Here is a 9,111-nt window from a genome sequence, read left to right on the forward strand (position 1 = left end):
ACAATTACCAGCCAAGATCTGGATCAAGGACAACGTGATATAATTATTACCTTAATGGCATTTCAAGACTATCACCACCGGCTGGAAGTAAAACTTCTGCTGAGCGAGTTTAATAAGCATATCATCTAATATAATATTCGCACAGAAGGGCAGGGTGGCTTTAGGAAGGATTACGGTAGCTTTGCAGCTTTGCGTAGCTTTACATGGGATATTTCACATGCAACAGATAAAGCGGGATGAGCCCACGATAGCTGAAAGCCCCGGCAGAGGCAGCGCCTTGTAATGCTACCTCCCATCTTTTAAGCAGGAGATTACAAGCTTACCCTGCATACAGAGACTGGGCGGCACCAGATCGGTGCTCCCGGTGCCTCCACCGTGGCCTCCACAATGCTGGCAGCCAAGCAGGGTCCCCACCGTCATGGTCACTGTGGTCTAGTAGCTGGCCATCTCCCTGGTGGCCAGCTGAGACCCGATGAAGGCATCACACCAGTGCATCATCCTCCACCAGCCCACAGCCGGCTCCAGACCTGCGGGTGTAAAGCCCTGCGATGAGCAGATCCAACCTCCTCACGCCCACATTCTGCAGAAGGTGGATGGGAGTGGGTCCCAGAGGGACCTGGGACTGGGTTAACTGGGCTCGGGGGAGCCTAGCTCTACATGCACCAGCTCTGCACAGCACGCTGAGTCCATATTCCCCCTTGGCCTGATGCCTTCCCCAGCCCAGGAGCTGTCACAGGCTCTGACCAAGTGGCTCGCACCTCAGAAGCAGCCGGGCACGCAAGGCTTGTGCTTCCCTCCGGCATGAATTACTGCCAGGGGAGCTGTGGGCAGGGAGTCACCAGGGATTTCCAGCTAGCCCTGCTGGTTAATGCACCCACGGGGACGTGAATCAAAGCAAAGGGAAGGCGGGCGATTGCACAGCAGCGCAAAGGATATATCGCCCGTGTCTAACCCCTGAAACTCCCAGCCACAAGGCACCAGGAACATTAAGGGCTGGGCGGGGGGTGCGGGGTGGGGGGGGTCAGGTTTAGAGACCTTCCCAAGCCTAAGAGATATCCAAAATCATTCTTTACGAGGGAATGAAAAACAGACAAGAGCTCTGCAAGAGAAAGAAGTACATCCCAAAATCCAGCGCGGTTATCCCATGTGGAAGGTGCCTGCCAGCAGCTGAGATCCCAGACAGCCCTCTGCTCCGGCCAGCCAAGCCTTAGGTGACGTCCTACATAAAGCACTTGCATCGCGCGGTGCCCCAGGAAGCATCCCAAAAATACTGCCTCGCTGCCTGATATATGCGTTGGGTTTTGCTCAGCTTTTGAACCATTGGGTAGCCTTGTCGTTAATTAATGCATCGCTAAAATTATGTTTGGGGGCTACTAAGGTTTATTGGGTAGAAAATTATTTCAAATACAGAGAGTAGGCAGTAAAGATTGGAAATATGTTTTCAAGTATAAAGCTAATTGCTACAGGGAATCCCTCTGGGATCCATTTGGAGCCCTTGCTTTTTTATTTCCTTCCTCCGTTAATGACCCAGCCAAGGTTTGTAAAACAGCAAATGCAAAATTGCGTGCCGATGATGTGATGCCCTGCATGCCGGCAGCCGGCGTGAGGTAGGATCCACTAGGTCTCCACGGTGGTGGTGGCGGCCGGGGCAGTCCTCAGCCACATGCCCTGTCGCAGCAGACCAGAGCAGCCTGGCAGTGGTGGTGACCACAGAATCATAGATTTGTTTAGGTTGCAAAAGACCTTTAAGATCTCTGTGTTGGGTCCAGCTCTGGTCTCAGCCATGGGGGGCTGCTCACCATCCTTCTGCTCTCTGTAGGAATCCACTGAGCCGTAGGAGAAGCCCATCCCACCCCACCACCCTCCTGCTGATGTGGGCGTTTCTGGAGGGGAACCCCAAAGGCGGGCTCTGGTGCTCCCAGGAGAGCTTCACACAGGTCCCACAGCCACCCCAGTGCTGGCAACCGGGCTTGAGGTCTCCACTGGTCCAGAAGCAAGACTTCATGGATGCAGTCTTGAAAGTGAGACTGGCTTAAGGTCAGACCCGCCGCCAAAGGACTTCACTTTTACATCCCAGCGACCCCAAAGTACCTGTTTGTCTGAGAAAAGATGTCCTGCCTCAGGGTGACATCCTGCAGGCCTCCAGTCATCCCAGCAGGAAGGAGCAAGTCCTTGTTTCCAGGAAGGTTTCCATTTCTCACCGGCAGGGTCACTCAATTAAGGAACAAAAGTAAAACCACAGTGACTTCCCAGCCTAGGCTCAGCCGCATCAGATCAGGAATCGCCAAGAGGGGCTGCCTTGCAGAGCATCTCGTGAGGATGCTGCAAAGGCAGGGGTCAAGAGCAAGGTCCTACCTGGCTCCTCGCCGTGATGCCTGGCTCCTGACGGGGACAGCAAAGCCTCCGCCGAACGCTGCCGCCCGGGGGGGTGTTCACGCATGCTTAAGTGCTTTTCTGGACTACAGCCCGAGTGAACTGAGGCATTTTGAGTGGCACAGATGGGATTTTGCTTCTTTCTTTTTGTTTGGTTTTTTTTTTTTTTTTTTTTATTTTGGCCTGACGGTGCCCTCTGAGATGTAAATAAGTGCACAGCGGTGACCAGGACATGTGACTGACCTGGACAAACACAGAGCAGTTTCATTCATAAAAGCCATCCTTGCTCTCCACTCAGTTTGGTGAACCAGGGGGGCATTAAGCTGTCTTCCTTGCTATGTCCAGCCACCACCTTGCACTATCTTGTTTTGCTTCCTAGAAGCATCTCCCCCTACAGCTGCCCCTCCTCCCAGCCCCTTTGAGGCATGCAAGGTCTCAGTGCAAGCCAGGCATCAGGATCCTGCTCCTGGTCTCAGCTCGGAGGGTCTAGATGTCGGCAGGGCTGCCAAGGAATGCAGAGGTGTGCTCATCCACCACCCTGGGACATCGGCAAACTGAACCTGTCACAACCCCTTGCCAGGCAGGGCAGGCTGGAGTCACTCAGAAATCAGGATTTGCTGGTGCTCCCTCTTCCCCCAGCAAAACAGTTGCCCTGGGAGCGTAGCGGCAGCCAGTGGCACTGGGGAGATGCTCCATCTCCCACAGATTTGGCCAAGACAGAGAAATTGAAATTGTGCCATGCTGCCCAAAACCACACACCTTCTAGAATTTCTCCTTCCAGAAACTACCAACAGGGGGAAAAAAAAGAAAAAAAAGAAAAAAAAAAAGAAAACCACCACAGCTGACAGCCAAAGCAACCCCGTGTGTTTTTTTTAAAGAAGCCACATGCAGTGAAGGGGGCCCACCTCATCCAGTGACCGTGCCCAGGCTAGAGCCCTGGCTCTGTCCACTCGCTTCCGACTCAATCCCTGCTACAACTGGAAGACAAAACCAAATCATTTCATCACCACTGGATCTTCTTTCACCTCCTGCTCCCACAGCTGTCTCTCCTGCCTGGGTCGCAGGCTTTTAGAGGTAGGAGCTGGCTCTCCCTAAGGGGATCTCCTAGCACTGGCATGGCCAGCATCAATTCAGCAGCAGAAATGTTTCTGGCATTAGTAGCCGAGTGGTGAGGGCCCTTGTACACTTGAAAGCAAAGCCTGGTTTCAAGACATCTCCACCTGATGCAGCCCGTGTTAGGCAGAGCCGTGCCCAGCAGGCACCACCTCCTCTAGGCTCAGCACCATGCAATTAGTGCGGGGTTACGAAGCTTTCCTTTAACCGTGCCCTGAACGTGAAGCTGGTGGTTGTGGGCTCCCTGAGACCGTAGTTCAAACAGCTTCATCCCTCTGCCTTGGCGGCAGGCAGGCACATCTGCTCCCCGTGCGGTGCTGTTACAGAAACAACGCTCTTTGAAATGCAGATCCTGCCCTGCTTTGCTTCCCGCATCTTTGTAGGTGCCGGATTTACAATGCCCTCGCATCTTGATCGTTGGCCTTACACCAAGGCCTGCTGTACCGTCTGTGTACGCCACGCTCTCGTTAGTGTTCGGGACAGCGCAAACCCCGGGAGCCTTTTACCTCCCTCAGCTTCTCTTGACTGATGCTCAGGCAGGGAGATACGGTGCTGCGAAGCCCAGGGTCAGCGACAGCCGGCCAGATCACAGAATGCTTTTCAAGATCAAGTCCTTGGTTCAGAAAAGGAAAGCTGCTCAGAGGAGGAGTTGTTCACATTTCTGTCCTGGTGCCAGCGAGGGCGAGATCACGAACGAAAGCAAATTATTACTCATGCAACAGCAGCTGGAGACATCAGTCCCCCTCTGGGCATGGGCAACCGCTGTGCAACAGGGAGCCGCATCCAGAGAGCTTCAGATGGAGATGGATTTGGGATCCCTGTGATGCTGAGGCTCGCCTCCCCCCTGACGCAGGTGTCTGCCCCAGCCTGTCTCCCCTGTCCTCCACCAACAATCTCAAGCTGCCAAGGGAACGTGGCTCACAGTCTGCTGGCAGATGCCCCATCCTTTTCAATTACATGCAGTCCAATTCTCGTCAGGAGAAGGCAAGCCAGGAGGAAATGCCACTGAAGTCACTGGAGTCGTGCTGCACAGTCTGGAGCGAGCGGGAAGAGACGCTAAGCCTGGCCTACACACATCATCTGGGCTTCTGTCGCCTGCCCCATGCTGGCTCAACCCTCATGTAAATTTATGGCATCCATTCCCAAACTGGCAAGACACGTTTACAATTAATAAGAGGGACATGAGGAGATGTATCCTTTTTTCTTTAAAGCCAAACATCAGATGCCGTACCGGCCTCTGCTCCCTGCAACGGAAAGCCTGCTCTGAAACCTAGTCCCCAGCCACCAGCCTAAAAGCCAAACCACACCAGCAAACACCACCCATTAAAACACACAACTCTAGTTTAAACCTTCCCCAGACTAGAACCTTAATGGTTCATGGGCTTCGAGCTCTGAGCCCGGCTTAGCCCACTCACCGGGAATGCACTGCAGCGGTGGGTACCAGCGCCGATATTTCTAGGGTGCAGCCAACGTGCCCCAAAATTTTAGTAGCCACCAGCCAAAGGAGAGGATGCTATGGGGCTGTTCCTGCTGGCCCAGCTCCCAGACAAGAGGAACAAGCCCCCTTTTTGCCGCCTGCCCTCTCCCCAGGCTTAGGACGGCTCAGAAGGACAGCTCAGGACATCCAGGAGCTGCCCAGGATCTCCATCCCAGCGCTTCTGTTAGACCAAAGGGGCTGGAGATACAGCCATGCCCCAAGGCTGCAGGACCGGCCCAAGGAAAGTCCAAAAGCCACCACAGTAACACAGCATGGGAAGCAAATGAGGAAGATCAGTGGCTTCATGAGTTTCCTATTGCCTTGTGACAGCAGAGGAATTATTTCAGAAAATTCTAAGATCTGAGGAAGCCTGCAGGCACCCAAAGGAAGCCAAATAAAGCCCCGTGCTCCTTGTTGGCTGACCAGGAAAACTGCTCCCTGTCCCCAGATGTGGCCTCTCTCCACCACCTCGGAGAGAGCCAGGACCACCACCAAACCCAGGAGCCAAATTAGACACGGATGGAGGCAAGGATTCTTCCCTGGACCCTGCAGAGGCCAGCAGACACCTTGAGGCGTGGGGTTAACATAAGCTAAAGACAGCACAAACAAAGATCAATCTAGTCTCCCTTCAACACATCAGATACCCAAGAACTCTCCCCTCTGCAAAGGCTCCCAGTGAATAATCCTTCCCGTGAATATTGAGAGCTACCTTGAAACAGTGGCTGTCCCTTCCCACCCACCATTCCTTTTGAAGGCCACTCCAGAATGATCTCTTTCAAGCCTCAGAAATTGCTTCTAAAATCCTGTCTGAATTTATTTACGACCAGCTTACCACACGGGGATGCATCTTTCTCAGCCAGAGTCGTTACAAAAGCCACCGCATTAACAACTGGATGTCTTTTAAACCCTACCGGGGGTTAAACCTAATTCTGCCTACTATAAAAAGTTTGGGATGCAGCCAAAGCATTTGCCCTGTCCTGAGGCAGGGATCCTTAGTAGGACCCCCACCCTTCTCCTTCCTCTGTCCCCTTGGGAGAAGCAGGAGAGCGACTGAACTTCTTAAAGCCTGGTCCCATGCCCCCAAAGATGTATTTATAGACTCTGCGGCTGGAACACCAGAACTTTTTATTTCACCTCTGCAAGGACTATTTTGGGCTTGTCTGCCACGCAGGCCAGGCCAGCAGCGAGCAGAACCCGGCCCTTCCCTTGCGCAGCGGTTGATACCAAGCAAGGAGAAACGTCCCCATCCAGACGTCTGCGGTGGGAGGAGGTCCCCATTACCTGCTGGACTACGGGGCAGCCTTTCCAGCCTGTGCTGCAGGGGCTCAGGCCACTCTCCAACCCCCTTGCTGCTTTCTAAGTGATTTCTACCCACCATTTCACACCAGGAAGGACCATTATGCTTCTGAGACCTTTTGGAAACTTAAATATTCAGAGACTATCAAGAGATTTGCAGCTGTGAGAGCCAGGAGTGGAGGGAAATGCCATCCATCTCCAGGAGGAGATGCTGAGGGGCTGAAAAGCAGTGTCAACCCTCCAGGACCTCCTGGAGATACGCTGAGTACTGGGGCTGGCTGGGGACCCGGCCTCCAGGAGCACTACACCTGGACCATCTTTTATAAGGCCACAGGAATTCAGAGGGTCCTTCCCCCCCAGTAAAAGCTTGGGATTTAGATGCTCAGCGATACCGTTGGAACAATTTCCTTGATCTTTTATTACCCTGGTAAATAATTTATTGGGACAGCCATTTTAAAAAATCCCATAAAAGACCTATAAAACATATTTATCACACAACCCCCCACACACACGCTCTTCGGCTCCAACCAACAAGCTGAAAACTTGTTTGTATACTTCACTGCACATAAACTAACCAATGCCTTGTGACAGCTTTAAGCTTTTTAACAGCTCTCTCCCTGCTGCTTTTTATTTCCATTTTTCTCTGAGACTTCAGAAGCTAAAAAAGAACCCACCACAACAGGAGAGGTTTCTGCTTTTGGACAGGTATTGACAACCAGGAACTGCCCCCTCGGTTTTCCTGACGCCTGATAACTTTAGCAAATGATGCTTCTTTTGGCCGAGAAACACAACTGGAAGCTGTGCTCATTCGTAGCATGTCGGGACACCGGGGCTGGCAGCCGTGCACAGAGGGATGGATGCAGGTGTGACCAAGGTGCTAGCGGTACAGGCATCAAACCACCTCTTGGTGCCTCAGTTTCCCTCCTGAGATCAGGAACATCCATAAGGCACTTCTGTCATCTTCTCCTGGCAGAGGGCATGGTCCTTTCTTTGTCCAAGACTTGAAATAAATGGAGAATCCAAAGAGAGCGCTGAGGAATGTGTTTTCCCACCCGAAACATGCACAAGCCACACACCCCGAAGCTTTCTGTCGCTCCCTGGGATACCAGAGGATCCAGTCAGATGAAGCCAGGCCAGCAGGACAAGATCCCAGCCTGCTGCCAAAATACGAGCCCAGAACCCAAACCACACGTATTGCTGCGAGCAGGACGCTTGGTGCCAGGCAGCGCACAGCCTCCAAAAGCAGACCAAGATCTGCGCTGTGCCCACAGACCCAGACCTCACCAGGGACAGCTTTGCCCTGCGAAGCGCCAGCAAACCCAGATGACCTGGCGTGGGACAGCCAACCTTCACAGCTGGGGGTGGGCTGAGATGTGCTCCTCTCCCCACCAGCAAGGGGAGATGTGGGAGAGCAGAAGCGAGGCTGGATCAAGCCTGGAACCCCTCTACCATGATGCAGAGGTGACCTTCCAACCATGGAGAGAAGCACTCTGAGGAGGGGGAGCAGTCTTCTCACACCGGCTCAGCGGAGCTGGCCATCAGAAGGCTGCCAGAACCAGGACAAGGACAGACGCCCAGGCACGCACTAAGCCTGCTCCAGATGGCATCTGTCAGAGGGAGCCAGGAGCCGTCTGGGTCACAGCGCTCCTCATGCACCATTTGGCTCTTCCCCATCCCCAGACATCTCCAAGTACCCTCATCCCAGTCCCGATTCCAACACAGGAGTGATGTAATCCAGTAAAATGCCTTTTCAGGACACTTTTCAATACTGCCACTGCGCTCCCCTCTTCACTCAGCTTCCCCCCTGCCTTCCCAAAGCCCACACCAGGCACTTGAGCTACAGCTGCTTTCATACCTGCGTGAGCCAAAACGCTCGTGCCCACAGCGGCTGCCTCTCCGTAACGGCCGCTCTCTGCCTCCACCACTTGCTCTCCAGAGAGACCAGTTCAGAGCAAACTCGAGTGGCCAGCACGGCCATATGAAAAAGAACAAGCTATGGAAAGGTCGTCAGTGGTCAAAGCAAGCAGGGACTGGGGCGTCTGCGTGCTGGACATCACTTCTGCCCAGATTCAGTGCTACCGTGGCTACGGGTACGGGGCATGTGAGAGCTCCCCTGGGTCGGTGAAGGTAGCCCAGCTCCACTGTCAGCCAGTCCTTTGAGTAGACTAAAGCCCAGCAGAGCATCAGTTCTTCTGTGCTCGCGGAGAGTGTTGATGCAGGGGGCAGAGAGCCCTCTTCTGTCACAAGTGTTGTCACTTTTCTCTCTCACCTCACCCCCTTCTCCTTCAGCAGCTCCCTTGTTACTTCTTCCTAATACCTCCGCCACCTCCCCCTGAATGCCAGCAAGACCACCAAGGATCCCAGCTGGTCTGGAGGACCCCCAGGCCCACCACCCCGCGCAGCTCAGCACAGGTCCCAGCAGCACACGCTGTCCTGGGCGGAGGCCAGCAAGGATGCATCACCCACAGCAGGACCATCACATTTCCCTCCTTCCTCCACCGGGGACCTTCATCATTACCATCAGCAGAAGGAAGCAAGATGGACACTATGAGCTGCAGTATGGATTAGATCTCCTGAAGTTTTCCTGGGATGGAGATCCAGCCCGGCACTGCAGACCTGAACAGATCCTTTTGGCCAGGGGATGGACTGTGGCCAGCCCCGGAGAGGCCAGGACTCCAGGCTCAACTCGGACCTCTCCCACCTTCACTGAGTCACGAGCTCCTTTGGCTGCTGCTTCCAAACTGATGAGCACGTTAGCAGTTCACTCTGAGATTTAAAAGTCAAACCCTGCCACAGGAAATTAAAAGATAATGCAAGGAATTATTTAAAAAAATTAATCTTTATTACTCTCC

The 9,111-nt window shown here is 53.5% G+C and overlaps 1 long non-coding RNA gene across 1 annotated transcript; it reads right to left on the reverse strand.

Moving 5' to 3' along the window:
* On the reverse strand, positions 1-2,456 carry LOC121095849. The gene is made up of 3 exons (XR_005830227.1): positions 2,356-2,456; positions 2,092-2,212; positions 1-527 (listed from the first exon to the last, which is right to left on the reverse strand). It is a non-coding gene; the product is annotated as an uncharacterized LOC121095849 (long non-coding RNA).
* Between the last annotated feature and the right edge of the window lie 6,655 nt (positions 2,457-9,111).

The sequence above is a fragment of the Falco naumanni genome, chromosome 11 (assembly GCF_017639655.2).
Source record: "Falco naumanni isolate bFalNau1 chromosome 11, bFalNau1.pat, whole genome shotgun sequence".
Classification (NCBI taxonomy): Eukaryota; Metazoa; Chordata; class Aves; order Falconiformes; family Falconidae; genus Falco; species Falco naumanni.